Below are 17084 nucleotides of genomic sequence, written 5' to 3'. Positions count from 1 at the left end.
TACAACACTTCACTGCCTTTATTTGTCATTGTGTTTCTCTCTTTTCCTATTAAACTGCAAGCTTTTGAGAATGACTGTGTCTATTTAGCATTTGTTTCTGTAGCACTTAGGACAGCATCAGTTACAAGGTAAATCATCAATAAAGGTTACACGAATAGGAAATTTGGGAAATAGAATTTTATAATAATCCTCAGCTGTTCCTCTTCTTTGATTTGCATCACCTCTCAGGAAGTTAAGAACTGATGAAGGCTGGACGGGTGTCTTCTGCCCTGTATTTATATTTAGGAGAATCTACTTCTGATACTTTGCCCTCAGTGGGTACACAGTCGACGCTCATGGTTTGCGGAATGAAACGACAGTTGCACCCTGCATTTCTTTCTCTGTTAATCTCAGACTACGCATCACAAAATGTTTGTTGTGAGAATATTCTGATCTAGATAAGAGTCACTGATGTAACTAAAATGAATACTGGAAATTAGCAGACCAGATTCTGACATATATGGCCTATGATCAGTATGTTGGATTGGGTCAATTTTATTGACGTATTTCATCTTGTTCCTAACAAATGGTTGTAATGAAGACAGCACATTTAAAGTTTATAGAAAGACTTAAATTAAAATTTCTGGACATATTTCAATAATATTTTCCATGTTTTGGTGTGATGAAAAAAATTTTTGAAAAAAGTAGAGCCCTTCATTGACTGCTCCTGCATTCAATCAGCTTGAAGGATCATTCAGATCTTTACTCTTTTCTGTTGTTTCCACTTATTCCTGCAGGTCTGTGCTTCCCTCTGAGGTAATGTCTTGTATGCAAAGACATAAAATAAATACAGGGCTTGTTTGTCTTTCAGCTTTTGTTCATCTTTACTTTTTTGTGTTTGCCTTTTTTCAAAGGGTATTTTATGGTATACATTTCTAGGTTGGCAGCTCTTTTTCTTTCAGCTCTTTAAACTTTCACAGACTCTATTCAAAAGTCTACTATCACTTTTATTGTTGTTTCTTTGAAAGTAATTTGCTTTTTTACTACTGATTTAATAATTGCTCTTTTGTTGGTGCACTAAAGCAATTTAACTATACTGCTCCTAGTCTTTTAAAAAGAATCCTGCATGGAGTTTTCTGAGTATCTTGAATTTGTATATTGTCTTTTATCAGATTTGGAAACTTTTTCAGCTAACTTTTGTGTATTTGTATGTGTAACACTTTCTCCTCTTCGGGAAACCCCAGGACACTTGTGTCAGAGCTTCTGAGTATGTCTCACATGTGTTCTTTCCACTCTTCTGGTTCAGCTCTTCAACTTAGATATTTTTCTGTTGAACAGTTTTTTCTTTTCTGTTGTTGTTGTACCCACTTTATTTTTATTAAATTTATTGGGGTGACATTGGTTACTCAGATCACAGGTTTCAAGCGTACATTTCCACGATGCATGATCTGTACACTGCACTGTGTACCCACCACTCTGAGTCTTCCGTCACCATATATTCGGCCCCCATTACCTTTTACTACGCCCCACTCCCTTCCCTCTGGGAACCACCATGCTGTTGACTGTGTCTATGAGTTTCAGCTTTATAGCCCACATATGAGTGAAATCCTATGGTTCTTAGCTTTTTCCGACTGACTTATTTCACTTAGCATGATATTCTCAAGATCCACCCACGTTGTTGCAAATGGCAGTGTTTCATCTTTTCTTACGCGGAGTGATATTCTGTTGCATATATATGTCCCACATCTTCTCTCTCCAGGCCTCTGGCGCAGGACGCTTGGGTTGTCTCCATGTCTTAGCCACCGTGAAGAATGCTGCAGTGAATATAGTGGTGCATATATTTTTGCGAATAAATATTTTCAAGATTTTCAGGTAGATACCCAGAAGAGGGATTGCTGGGTCATAGGGTAAGTCTATTCTTAGTTTTTTGAGGACCCTGCACACTGTTTTCCACAGTGGCTGGACCAGTTGACATTCCCACCAGCAACCTCTCCAATGCTTATTATTACCTGGCTTGTTGATCACAGCACGTCTTCCTGGGAGAAGTGTCTCTTTAGGTCCTCTGCCCATGTTTTAATTGGATTATTTGCTTGTTTGGTGTTGAGTTTTATGAGTTCTTTATATATTTTGGATATTAACCCTTTGTCGGTGCTGGTCCTTGCAAATATCATCTCCCATGTGGTTCGTGGCCTTTTGGTTTTGTTGGCAGTTTCGTTTGCTGTGCAGAAACTTTCTCGTTTGATATGGGTCCCATTCATTTATTTTTTCATTTACTTCCCTTGCCTTTGGGGTCAAATTCATAAAATGTTCTCTATGACCACGGTCCGTAAGTTCTGACCCATATCCCCTTCCCTCTTGTGCTTCTGTTGTCACAGATTGTCCCTGTTTATGCTGTAAGTTTGTGGTGATCTCACTTGTAGTTTTGTGACCTTCTGTTCTTTATTTCAGGTAGAATAACCCCCTTGAGTAGTTCCTGTAATAGAGGTCGTCTTGTGATAAATTCTCTCGGCTTCTGTATATCTGGAAAAGTCTTTATTCCTCCTTCATATCTAAAGGTTAACTTTGCCAGATATATTATTCTTGGCTGGCCATTTCTCTCTTCCAGTAGTTAGAATATTGGGTTTCACTCTCTTCTGGCTTCTAGAGTTTCCGCTGAGAAGTCCAGTGAAAACCTGATGGGCTTTCCTTTATAGGTTACTTTTTACTCTTCCCTGGCTGCCTTGAGAATTCTTTCTTCATCATTAATTTTTGACAGTTTTAATACAAGATGCCTTGAAGAAGACCTTTTTGGATTCAGGTAATTAGGCGTTTTGTTTGCTTCTTGGATTTGAGGATCTAGCTCTTTCCATAGGTTTGGGGAGTTCTCAGTAACTGTTTGAAAGGCTCTTGTTCCCTTCTTCCTGTCTTTTTTCCCCCCCTGGTATGCCTATTATTCTTATTTTGCTCTTTCTGATGGAGCCAGATAGTTCTCATGGAGTTCTTTCTCTTTTTTTCTTTTAAGTTTCTTTATCTTTATTGTTGAAAATATTACAGATGTCCCCTTTTTACCCCCAGTGATCCCCTCCACCCTGCATCCATCCCACCCCACCCCACCCCGGCTTTCCCCATACCAATGTCTGTGTCCACGGGTTATGCTTTTAAACATATAAGTTCTTTGATTAATCTCTCCCCACCTCCTCCCCCCTCCCCACCTTCTCCCTGAGATCCCTCAGTCTCTTCCATGCTTCTGTGTCTCTGGATCCATTTTGTTCATCAGTTTATTTTGTTTATTATATTCCACATATGAGTGAGATCATGTGGTTCTTGTCTTTCTCTGACTGGCTTATTTCACTTAGCATAATACTTTGTAGCCCCCTCCATGCTGCGCCAAAGGATAAAAGATCCTTCTTCACAGCTGCATAGTATTCCGTGGTATAAATGTCCCAGAGCTTTTTTATCCATCACCTACTGAGGGGCACTTGGGCTGTTTCCAGATCTTAGCTATTGTAAATTGCGCTGCTATGAACATAGGAGTGCATAAGTTCTTTGTGATTGGTGTTTCGAGTTCCTTAGGATATATGCCTAGAAGTGGGATCACTGAGTCAAATGGCAGGTCAATTTTGAATCTTTTGCGGAAACTCCATACTGCTTTCCATAGTGGCTGCACCAGTCTGCATTCCCACGGGCAGTGTACTCAGTGCCCTTTACTCCACACCCTCGCCAGCACTTGTAGTTCGTTGACTTGTTGATGGAGCCCTTCTGACAGGTGTGAAGTGATACCTCGTTGTGGTTTTAATTTGCATCTCTCTGATGATGAGCAACGTTGAGAATTTTTTCATAGTCTCCTAGCAAAGACTCAAAGCACCCTGAGGTCTGCCTCTGCCTGCAGGCTGATTAATCTGATTCTCTTAATGAGCCTCAGGCAGTAGAAGCTCCACAGGGTGGGGCAGCTGGTTGTTATCAGTCTCTTAACAAGCCTCAGGCTGTAGAAACTCCCCTGGGCAGGGCGAGAGGCTTTCCAGCAGGTGGGGCAATTGCTTCCCCTTCAGGCAAAAGCCGAAAATTCCCACCCGAGAAAGATGTCCCCACAGTCTGGGGGAATGACTCGGCACAGGAATCCAGACGGGCGTCCCCTGATCTCACTCTCCAGGGCCCACAACCCCAGACTCTCCCCACACAGCTCCAGTCCACGCTGCCCTCCCTCTGCCAGAGCCCAAGGTGAGTGCTGCACGCGAAACTTTGTGCATGGACTCGTTAAGAGGGTGCCTGCGGTTCCAGCCGCCTCTCCCTGGCAGACAGAAACCCGGCTGCTTTTCAGGGCCAGGTGTTATGTGGGCACCTTTCTCAGTTCTGGTGCTGTAGGCTGGGGAGCCCAGCCTGGGGTTTAGGCCCCAGAGTCCTCAGTGGGAACCCCCACAGCTGAGCTCTCTCCAGACCTTCAGCCGCTGCTTGTGGGCGCCCGGCCAGCCCGCTCGCATCCGCACTTCCCACCAGTCTCTGTGCCGTCTCCCCTTTTCCTCCTTGGCTATGAGGGTGCTCTCCAGCTCGTCTTCAGTTGGTTTTCAGGATGGTTTTTCTATGGTTTAGTTGTAAATCCAGATTGGTCCCGGGAAAGTGTCAGTGTAGCTTCCACTCCGTCTGCTGCAGTCTTGGATCACCCGAGTTCTTTCATTTTTTTAGGCTCAAGTCTCTCTCGTCTTCCCTCCGCGTCATTTCTAGATTTCTGTCTTCGATATCACTAATCCTGTCCTCCGTCTGGTCAGCTCTGTTTCCTGTGCTCGCTAGTTCATTCTTGATCTCTCTTCATGTCCAGAATTTCCCTTTGGCTCTTTTTTCAAGTTTCAGTTTCTCCGGTAAAGTACTCATTGTGTTTGTTTATTTGTTTTCTGAGCTCATTAAACTGCCGACCTGTATTTTCTTGCACCGTGATGATTTTTTTCAGAACTGCAATCTTGAATTCTCTGTCATTTAAATCATGTATTCCCATGTCTTTATGTTTGTTTTCTGGATATTTTTTATTTTCTTACTGAGCTGCCTTGCTACCTTTGTTATTCGTGGTATTTGATGAATCCCTTCTCTGTCTAGGCATCTATGTATGAATGGGATTTCTCTAATAGATTGATACTAACAAGTTTTTCTATTATTTTCCAGTAGATGGTACTGAATCACAAGTTTGTTTTTTGTTTTTAGCTCTGTTGCACTTCTCTGGCTTTTCAGATCTCTGCGGGATGGTGCAAAATGGGAAGGTGGTGCCTCTCCTGTGATCTAGTCACTCCAGTCCCAGGGGACCAACTCCACAGGGGGACATGGTGGGCCTCCAAATCCATGAAACCCCAGTCCTTGCAGCCAGAGGCCACCGGCAATACAACCTCAACATGTGGGGGTGGGGTGAGCTGGGGGAACCAAGCCACCTCCTTTACTGCTTTGCGCTCCCAGCAATGGTGACCAGTGGACTTCTGTGGTATCTCCCAGTGCCTCCACCCTCTACCCAACCCTGGGGTTAGTTGTAGAGTGCTTCCTTTGCTCAGGGAAAAAGTGGTTTTGCAGTACCAGTTCTCGGGTTTGCAGATAACGTGCTTTTCAACCTGACAGGAAGAGTGAGGGGGGCAAGCTCTGGTAGGTTAAGGGAAGGCAGCCAGCTTCCAGGGCTTTGTTTCTCTGTCTAGACTGCCGATTGTCATACAACTGTGGCCACACCTTTGTGCTTCATCCCTGCCCAGGTCACTGGGCTCAGCTGCAGCTTGTACTGCCTACTTCTGCAGGAATATTCACTAAATCTCTTTGCTCCTTCTGACTGAAGGGAGCACCACCCACAACCTGATTCCTCCCCTCTCGAGGCTGAGCCTGGTGGTGAGTCCCAGGCTCCAGGTATATGTCCGTGGCTCCTTTTAGCTCATTTCCCTCCTAGCCTGTCTGGTTTGCTCCCACTTGCCCACCTCTAGATGTTTCAATGTGCAGACCTCCCAGGTGTGTTTGTGTGTTGAGTAGGGAATCCTTGGCTGAATTATAGCTGTTCAAGTTGTTGAAACTTCAAGGGGTGAGACCAAAAGGATTTCCCATGCTGTCATTTTTCTGACATCACTCTTACTTTTCATAAGATTTAATTGCCTTATCTCAAGAAAAGTATTCTGTCCACTTTTTCTATGATTAGGTGACCTAAGACAAGTTACTTGACCTTCATTACTCTTACTCTATTCATCTAAAACGATGGGTATAATAGGGTATGTTTCTCACAGTGTGTTCCCCATATCACCTACATCAGAATTCTCTGGGGAAGATTATTAAAAATAGAAGAAAAAAATAGAAGTTCCTGGGGTCCTTCAAGATCTTCTGAAACAATCTTAGCTGCATGGACCCTGGGGATTTGCCTTTTTAATAAGCTTTATGGATGATTCTTATGTAACCTAAAGCTTGAGAACACTGTAATAAGGCCATTGTGAAGACTAAATAAGTCTCATTTTGTGAAGCACCTGAAATATAAGTGCTTTATAAATGCTAGTTTTCATTTTACTCTCTTTCACCCCATACATTTTAGAAAAATATTTTAAATAAGATGTGCCAATTTATGAAATGTTTTGAAGCCACTCAGAGAATAGACTTATACCTATTCAAATTATTGCTGCTATTAAAATACTCCAAGATCCAGCTTTTAAAAAATCCATTGGGCCACTCAATAAAAGAGAAGTGCAGCTCTAAATTTATGTAAAATATAGAAGTGAGAATTTTTTCAGTAATTAGACTCCATCAAAATATTTGAAGGGTTTCTATTTCTTCTCTTCCCCAGAAAGGGAAACTAAAATTCAACAGGAGCATATGCAGTGATTAGAAAAAAAGGGAGCCAGATACACTGCTCTTCTGACTTGTGGTTTATTAAAGTGAATTCTAGCAGTAAAGGAAGAAAATATCAGAAACTGAGCGAGTGCAGTGAGGTCCAAATTCACAGCTCTACACAGAGCTAATTGTCCTAATTGTTGTAAGTGACTTAAAGGTTCTTAACATTCATTAAAGTAAAATAAAAATGAATAACCCCCTAAGCAATATCCTCCTTGGCTTAATGACATACAGAATCAATTGTGAGCAGCATTTAACATGCATTTTCAGAAAATTGGCTTCCTTTTTAGAAATGGCATCCAAGACATCGCTGCAAGGCACTCACCATTAATTACCTGATTACTTCTGTTTTAGTTATTGTATAATTCTCACTGGAAATAGATTATACAGTTAGGGTTTAGGGTGAAAATTAATCATGCATCTCCTGCTCCCAGGACCAGTTTGGAATCACACGAGGAAATTGGCCAGGAGTAAGATGGACAGAGATCTTAATGCTAGCCTTATTTTTAGTAAACATAGATTGGGAAAAGTTGCTTGGAACTATGGCCACAACTGGGCTTTCTACTACTGTTACCCCACTTGGAGCAACATAGTTGAAGGAGACTTTGGATCTGCCAAGTAGGTTCACTTACCCAGAATTGTTGCCCTACATCTGTTGAGTCCTAGAAGTGGTGACTGAGAGAAAGAGGGACAAGCTTATGGACGAGCCTACAGATTGCATCTAGAAGACATTTCTTGGTCTTGACCTATGTGTGCTTATTTCATGCCTCTTGGGCAGGGGTATGAATAAAGGGAATGGGTGGCACTTGAGTCATACATGTTTGTTTTTTTCATCAAATATTATAACATAATGTTTTACTTTAGGGTCAAAGTAGAAAGTTGGGCTGTGAGGACAATACTTTATAATACTTATAGGTTATGAAATTTTGGGTGTTATTTTTTAGGACAGAGCACTATATTTCCTTGTTCATCTCCCTACTTCCCATAGTCCTGTCCACTCTACTGTCTAATAGAATTCAAATACCTAAGAGAACTTAGAATAAATTGATAACAACCAAATGACATCATCAAAATACATAAATACTAATGTCTATAGGGTGTCCCCCAAAATTGTATACACACTGTAACTCAATTTTGAAAATGAAATAGTTTAATAAACACTGCCTTTTTAATTATTTGAAGTGTGTGTGTACATTTTTTGGGACACTCTATATATTACATTCCATATTTGGGTAGATTTAAATATATACTATATTTCTAAAGCCCTCTTATATAAACTACATGTTAATTATGGAACCCAGATATGAGTGTATCTTGAGTTTCAAGCAAAGTCGGCTCAGACCCCATCTGATGAGCAGTGGCAGAGATTCTGATGTGTGTGTATGTGATTGGGTGGTGATATTGGAGGAGCGATGTCTGCATTATACTGGTCTCCTCTGGTGCTGAGATCTGCTTCTGATTAATCAGTTCAGTGTCTGCATTACCCTGCTCTACCAAGTGTGCTACCCCAGTTTCATACTATGGACATTGAAGACAACCTCTTTCTTCAACTTCCATCAGAACTATGAAAATGAAAACATGCTCATGAGGTATTTCTGTGGATTCCGTCATGGATGCTTTATTTTAAGTTCATGAAGATGGAGATGGCTTATACAGTCATCAAAATAAACTGAAATTGAGTATTTGCTCTCCTTCCTTTATAAAACTTTTGATTACCAACACTGTTACTTTCTTTTCTCCTCTCCTCCTTTCCCCTTTCTCTGTTCCCACTGTCCTTCCCCTGAGGAATGAACTCTAACCCTCTCCAAATTATTTTCATTTTTTTCATGCAGTTTTCTCCAGCTCCCATCCTGAAACTCATCCCCAGGCTTTCAAAGTCAAAGCCATGGGCCACCTCCTAGTCTTACTTCTCTGAACCTCTGCCAGGATATGGAACAAAGGGACCACTTCAAGATTTATTTCCCCAGTGATATGAGCTATACCATAAACCAGTAGAAGCAGATTCCACCTGTTTTAGTAAAACTATTAATTATTTGCAACTTTATTATATATAAATTGGATATCTACATCTCTATCCATTGTAAAAGGGTTGTGATTTCCACTTGTTTGGGGAGATAAATCTAAGATGTCAGCCTCTACTGAGTAAGACTAGTATTAGAAAGAGTTTAAAAAATACTATAGAGACTAGTGAGGAAAAGTATCTTCCATATTTTTGTTTTTATTGATGTTTATTTTGAAGGATAACTATTTAGCATTTCTTCTTTGCTTCCCCCATTACTCCCTGAACTCTTTAAGAGATAGGCTCCTAGTTATCTCTGCATCACCAGCCCTAACACCAGGTTTGGTATATTTATCGTGGAATAAATGAATGATTTAATAAATACTAAAGTGGCTACGTTAAACAGTTATAATGAAACCTTTGGTGCATAGATGAAATATTCTTGGCATACATTCATCAACAGCAAGCACGTACCAAGCCAAGGGATTACAAATTTGAGGCTCAAACTGCAGAAGGGAAATTACAAGGTGACAGTGCTATGACGGTGGCTCCACACATTTGATTCTGTCGCTTACACAAGTGCAGATTTCCCCAGCCCGGTCTTTGCGTCAAATTAACCCCAGCCTCCAGCAGCGGGAGCAAATTATTTGGACCTGCACTGAGAGACAGGAACAGGAAAGAGATTCTTCTTTTATGCCTCATTAGGCTACAGAATAAGTAGCACAATACGAATGTCCCTGAAAGGATTAATGAGAGCGCTCAAGACAGCTACTACTTGTTCTAATTGGAAATACGACCATCATTTTCTCTGATCTTCAGATCTGGGGATGAGCGAGGATCACAGCTTAACAGTAAGGAAAGAGGCAACTAGAGAGAGGCGAGGTCATCCTAAAGTCAGCTATTACCAATCTCACACTTCCCTGGACGCAGTAGCCACAGGGCAGCATTAGTAGTAGTAGTAGTAGTAGTAGTAGTAGTAGTAGTAGTGGTATTGGTATTGGTATTGGTATTGGTATTGGTATTAGTGCAGTTCCAGTATTACTGAGCAGCAAACTATTGCCCTAAAAACTATGAGTACCTTGGGCGTGTTAGTTGAATCTTGCAAAGGGCCCTTTGGAGATGCTGAGAACCTAAGCAGTTGTGTAGACTTCTGGGGAAATTGTTCTTGACTGATGCACTCCAAGCCCTAGAAAAGTCTCCCTAATTAGCAAAGGAGCTAGAGGGAAGAACTTGTTATTTGAGATAATCTATTACATTTTAAATATGTGTAGGAAGACTCTGATCATGATATTATTACTAATAATGTAATGTTGATAATTCTAGTTCCATTTTAGCTGTCCAGTTACTTTCTGCCACATTAAGCAGAGTGCATAAAAGTACCTCTGCAAGCTGAAATACCGAGGCTTGAAGCTTGGTCCCTCCACTACCAGCTGTATAACTCAGGACAAGTAACTAACTTCTCTGTGCCTCAGTGTTCTCATCTAAAAAAATGAGCATAATGATATTCCCCACTTCCTAGAGTTGTTATGAGAATTAAGTTAATTTCTGCAAAGTGCTGAGCTATCTGGTTCATAGAAAACACTTTCTATATGTTACTTGTTATTAATTCTCTGCATAGTACATAACACAGTAGGAGATGTATCCTGTTTGTTTAAATTATTTGCTCAATTGTTGTCTAGTTGACGCCTTCTACTAGGTGCAACCTTTAGGGGAGCAAGGAGTTTGTATGAGTCACCCCTATATCCCCAGAATTTAGACTAATGTCTGTTGGAGACTAAGTATATGGTCAAACAATACTTGAATGAATGAGTTAGGTAGAACCATATAAAATGCAAATGTTCAACCATTATTGAACTACAGAACAGTGGCTTTGTGGTTCAAATAAATAGAATGAATGCCACGGACTTGGGGACAGTCAATGCTGGCGCTCAATATAGCTACGCCACATAATAGCTTGGTGACCTTGCCCAGGCTTCTTTATTTTTCTAATTTATAGCTTGGAGGTGATATACACCTACTTCCAAGGGTTGTTATGGGAATAAACCATGTTTGGAAATAACTTGCACACATTAAATGAAACATATTTTTTTGGAAACAAAGTAAATGCTAACATTAATATAGCACTTTAGAATTCCCAAAATGAATTTGCTAGTCTTATCTCATTGTCCCCCATAACAGCATGAAGTGGTGCAGGTAGAGGAAGCCTCACTGTGCAAGGGTAGTTACCTACTGCAAAGGAGTCCACTGAAGGCTGCAACAAAAATTTCACAGTGTGGAAGGGGAAGAGTTTCAATCGAGACTTAATCTTGAAAAAAATGGAGTTACTGTAATGAAAACAATGCTTTTCTAATAAATATAATAATTTCGGTTATAATGACAATGAGGGATTCTTATTGAAAATAGTGAAGTTTAAAAAAAAATGATTTCTGGCAAAACTGTATTGAGAGCACAAAATCCTTTCATGTTTAATTAACTTTCCAGGCATAATCTAAAAGAAGGTCATTCAACGGTTTATCAGTTTCCCCAAGGACCTTTATTAATATTTTGATATTCAAGTGTTTCTCCTTCAAAATACCTGCCCTGCCATCAGCTTTGCCTTTCCTCTCCTGTGCAGTTTTGAGCTGCCTAACCAGACCTGGCCCTCCCGTGTCACTTCTGCAGCACCACCCTCATTCATTGCTCGGCGTTCGGAACCTTTCCTGAGATTCACAGTTTTGATCGGCAAAGGATTTGCTTTCCATTTATAGACTAATGATCAAAGACATTGATTTAATGGTTAGAGATAGATACAAATCTTTAGAGAGAAGGGATGTGCAGAGCAGTCTAATTTTAGAAATGATCAACTCATTAAGGCCATTAGAGAATATTTTCATATTTTGATGGTTCCTGCTTTCCTGTGCTGCTCATTAGTGTGCAGACGTGGCTAATCAAACTGAGATGATAAGCACCTTATGTATTATCACTATGTTTGTTTTTAAAATGATTACAGTGCAGCACAGAGAAATTTAGGGACACAGCAAGTAAATACTCTCCCCTAGTCCTGCTCCTTATGCAAAGGAGCAGAAAAATTGGGGGTGAGTACATCTATTTCCTTTTGGTTGGCAGCAATTTGGATTCATGCTTTATTGTAATAAAAAGTCTCTTCATAGGACCTATCACTTTGTATAGGTGTTAGGCTTTCTGAGTAGTCGAAGGTTCCATAATCACATCTTTTCTTCTCCAGTTGATTTTGGCTTCTATAGGAAACGAATGATCTCGTGTCTGATCATTCCTTCTGGGAAGACCGAATGAAATAATGGAAAGAGTTTTGAACTGAGAATCAAGATGTATGGGTCCTAGGTTTGGCTCTAATGGTGATGAATTGTCAAAAATCAAGTCTGACCTCGGGCAAGGACCTTTCTCATTCTGAGTCTTGGTTTCCTTAACTTTAAGATAAAGATCCTGAACTAATCTATCACCGCAGCCCTTTCCTTGTCAAGATTCCACATGTCTGCCTACCGCCTGCATCCCAGTACAGGCCAGGCCAGCTGTCCTGTGACTCTGTGAATTTGAACTCTAAGGTCTGACAGAAGACGAGTGTGACTGCAGCTCTCTGCTTTCCTTTTCCTGCAATTCTCCTTAGCCTTTTCTTTATACCTCAAGTTATCAAGCAGCCAGTATTTTGGCAAGAACATGGCTCCAAGAGTCAGACGTACATGGGTTCAAATGCCAGCCCTGTAATATTAGAAAACTTTCTGAGTCTCAGCTTCTTATCTTAAAATTGGAATATTGGACAAATACTGGCTATTAGTATGGATTACATTTGTGTATACAGTAGTCCACCACCCATCCGTGGGGGATACAGTTCCAAGACCCACAGTTGATGCCTGAAACAGTGGATAATATTAAACCCTGTATATACTATGCTTCTCCTATACATGCATACCTATGATAAAATTTAACTTATAACTTAGACTCAGCAAGAGTTTAACAATAACGAAAAATAAAATATAATAACTATAGCAATGCACTGTAATAAAAGTTATGTGAATATGATCTTTCTCCCTTTCTCCCTCTTTCTCAAAATATCTTATTGTCCTGAACTCACCCTTTTTCTTCTTATGCTAATATGAGATGATAAAATGTCCATGTGATGAAATAAAGTGAGGTGAATGACATAGGCATTGTGACATAGCGTTGGGCTACTATGCACCTTCTGACTATAAGCCAGAAGAAGGGTCATCTGGATGATCCTGGGTGATCTTGGATCATTGAGCGTGATGATGTCCATCGTTGAATGTCAGGAGCAGATGCCGTCAATGGTTGGGGGTCCTCAATAGTTGAAGTTTTTTGACTAATGGGCAGGGAACCTATACACAGTGGATACGCTGGACAACAGGATGATTCATGTCCCAGGCAGGACTGAATGGGATGGCATGAGATTTCATCCCTCTAATCAGAACAGCACACAATTTAAAACTTATGAATTGCTTATTTCTGGAATTTTCCATTTAACATTTTTGAACTGTGCTTGACCACAGGTAACTGAAACCCTTGAAAGCAAAACCATGGGGGAGGGGGGAGGTACTGTATATGTGAAATATTTGGTATATAGGAGAAAATCAGTAAGAACCAGTTCCCTCTGTTCTCTTCCACCGTCTCCAAACACAAAAGATGTAAAACGCATTTGTGATAGAGCCACCACACTCCCTTCAATAGGAGAACATTGAGAAGCAAGTGGTTAAGAGAAAAACAATAAAGTGTTAATTGAGCTAAGATACCTGCTTTTATGCAATGCTTACTTAAAAGGGTAAATCTTCAGAATGTCATCAGTTTTATGTGCATCCACTAGGAAGCCCCTGAACAAAGCACTAATGTGGTTACACTTAACTCAGCATCTTCTTGGTGACCTTGAACTTCAGGCAATTGCTTGGCTCTCTTGCTAATCTCAGAAAGCTTGGTGTTTTTATTGCAAAGACAATGCAGGGGATCAGATCTGCCTTTTAAAAGATTTCCGTAGTGTTAGACTGTCTCACTTCTTTCAGACAGACCAAAGTAAAGATTCCCTTAGGTAGACTAGATATTGGTCCTTCTGGTTAATATTCCTGGCTTTCTCTAGACTTTCTTTGATAGCTCAGTTCCTATTTTATCAATCATCTATCTATCTATCTATCTATCTATCTATCTATCTATCTATCTATCTATCTATCTATCATCTACCTATCTATCATCTATCATCATCTATCTATCATCTTTCATCTACCTACCTACCTACCTATCTACCTATCTATCTATAGACCTACCTACCTACCTATCTATGGCTATACCTAACACTGATGTCAAATATTATTATTTTTTATTTGGACCCGTATAGAATGCTCACACACAGGTTTCCAGAGTGAAAATAAGACAAATTTCTGTAGCCTTCTGTTCAGCTATCTTTCAGAGTATCTTAATTAAATTCAATTTAATGAAATGAATTCCTACCATCTGCAGTGGCATACAGTTTCTTTTGAAGATATCCAGAGAAAGTGGTACCATTCTCAGAGCTGAAATTTCAGTTATTCAGAAAATGCAAAGCTGTCCAGCAGAAGGCACCCAAAGCCAGGTCTGTCTCCAAAAGTGCTTCGTTCCACTTCACTGTTCATAACACTCACATCCTGTGACTCTGGTAGCAGCAGAGCGGGTTCCTCCAGTAGGATTTAGGGAAAAAAGTCAGGAGTGGTGCCTCTGGTCAGGCAGGAGTGGTTTAGGAAACTGCTTGTCTTCAAGGTTTGGGATAGTTACCAGAAACCTAAAAGTGGTCAAGAGTAGAAAGGGGCATTAAGGATTGGAGGGGCATATAGGTCTAAGAGGAGGAGGTCGAATTGGAGTAGGAGTTGGGTTTTAGATACATTCAGTCAAGATCCAGGTGACCAGAGTACAGAGTCTGAATCTGGTGTGGATGGGAAGCTGCTTTAATCTGGGGACATCTGACAGCCGTCTTTGCCATTATTTCCTTTCTTGCTCACATGATTAGGGAATTTTACCTGGCTCCTTAATCATAGTACAAAATAATAGATAGGAGCTCCCGGTAATGGCTATTTTTCTGTTTGTTTTCTGCAGCAAATGTCAAATGTAACCCACAGTGTTTTAAATGGTCATCCAAGACAAAAAATGGCCATTTTCCTGTTTTAAAGAGACGCATCTTTGACACATCCATGGACTTAGTATAAATCATTATTTTCACTGTAGTGAGTGAGAGAGTCCAGATTACCAAGATGGTGTTTCCTTCTTTGAATAACGTGGCCCATAGATCCATAGGCCCTGGCTCATGGCAGATTTTTCGTACACATTTTTCTGAATTGAGATGATTAGGTTCAGATCATTAAGAGCAAATCAGATCAAGCCATTTCTGTTATGAAGCAATGTTGTTTTCCTTAAGCCATCGCTTTTCCTGAGTTGGAAACTTTACTTGGTCAATAATGACTTTTCTGTGAGTCATTAGTCCGAAGCCCATAGAGCAGCTCTTGGGGCTGCTGGACACCGCATATCTGTCACTTCTCTTTGACAATCTGCAAGGTGTGACTGCACATCTGTACAGAGCGGATTAATAGCTCCGTCTGGCGTTGTGTGAGGATCCCCAAGGTAGAACAGGAGGCTCAGCACAGAGTCCGCACATGCTTAGCATCCTGGCTGGAATTAAACAACTTATTTAAAAAACAAGACACACGAGGAAGGAAATGGAGCAGATTCCTTCTTTCTGTTGCATTGCAAATTGGATTGAGTGAGGCTTAAGTGCAGAATTCTGCTTGATTTGTTCTGAATCTAAATGGCTCACCTCTTGCCGCAGAGTGATTGAGTTATTTTGATGTTTGAGACCAGGTAGAAGAATCAGGTATATCAGCTACTTTATTCTTACATTCAACCTCTCACTCTCTCATTTGCCAAATATATATTGGACACCCATTATGTGCTGTAGATGAAGCAGAGCATGAGACAGACATCTGCTGTCCTCATGGAGCTTGCCTTCTGGTGGAAATGAACTAATAACTGTATCACCTGATGTCAGCAGCAAATAGCAGTAAGTCAGAGGAGCTGAGATGGTGGCACCATCGTGTCTGGTACCAGATATGATGACGGGATAGATAATGGCCGGAGAGGGCTTTCCTGAGGAAGGGCTTCGTGGGCAGAGAGATGAATGGAATGAGAGATGGCACCATGTCGATATATAGGGAAGAGTTTCCTGGCAGGAAAAAGGGCATAATCGAAGGCTCTAAGTGGGAATAAGCTTGGCATTCTGGGGCAGCACCCAGGTTGGAGAGGCTGCCTAGAATTTAGTGGGAGAGGGTGATGGGAGATGGAATGAGAATAGAAACGGGTAGCTCACAGGAAAAAGCCTGTTGGCTGGGGAATAGGTTCTAAGTGTGAAGAAGATGGCAATGGAGAAGGAAATCAAAAGGGAGAAAGAAAATCTGATTTACATGGTTACTGATCATACTGCGTGGTAGGCACAATATTGCCCCTCTGAAGGTGCCCATTTCCTAATTCTTGGAACCTGTGAAAATGTTCCCTGACATGACAAATGGAAATTAATGTTGCAGATGGAATTAAGGTCTCTAAACAGCCAGTCTTCACATAGGCAGCTGATTTGGGTTTGTCCAGGTCGTCCCAAGCCCCAGTATGATCAGAAAGGTCTTTAAAAGTGGGAGAAGGTGGGAGACAAGGGCAGGGTGGTGTGATGTGAGAAGCACTCAGTCCATGATTCCCGGCTTTGAAGATGGAGAGAGAGGGTCACAAGCCCCAGAGTGCAGGCAGCCTGTAGAAGCTGGACAAGGGAAGGAAATGAATTCTGCACGAGAGCCTCCAAAAAGGAATGCAGATGAACAACGCCTTGATTTTATTTATTTAATTTAATTAATTTATTTATTTATCCTTACCCAAGGATGTTTTTTCATTGCTTTTTCAGAGAGAGAGGAAGGGAGGTGGGGGGGGGAGAAACATCGACGTGAGAGAGACACATCAATTGGTTTCCTCCTGCACACGCCCCGACCGGTGCCAGGGATCGAGCCTGCAACCAAGGCACATGCCCTTGGCCAGAATTAACCTGGGACCCTTCAGTCCATAGGCTGATGCTCCAACCAATGAGCCAAACTGGCCAGGGTAATAACAACTTGATTTTAGCCCAGTGAGATTCATGTTGGATCTACAGAAGAGTAATATGATAAGTTTGTATTATTTAATCCACCAGGTTTGTGGTAATCTGTTACAACAACAATTGAATTTTAATAAATTCTGTGATTGTGATTTTATAGTCTAGAGAAAATTCATGGCTTAG

At 41.0% G+C, this 17084-nt stretch overlaps 1 long non-coding RNA gene across 1 annotated transcript in view; it reads left to right on the top strand.

Annotated features, from left to right (window-relative positions):
* LOC308547191 overlaps window positions 1–17084 on the top strand; it is a 180649-nt gene that overhangs the window by 28764 nt on the left and 134801 nt on the right. The gene's annotated exons all lie outside the window — the stretch shown is intronic.

Source organism: Miniopterus schreibersii (assembly GCF_964146895.1).
Source record: "Miniopterus schreibersii genome assembly, chromosome: 17".
NCBI lineage: Eukaryota > Metazoa > Chordata > Mammalia > Chiroptera > Miniopteridae > Miniopterus > Miniopterus schreibersii.
This window is presented reverse-complemented; position numbering and strand designations above follow the sequence as displayed.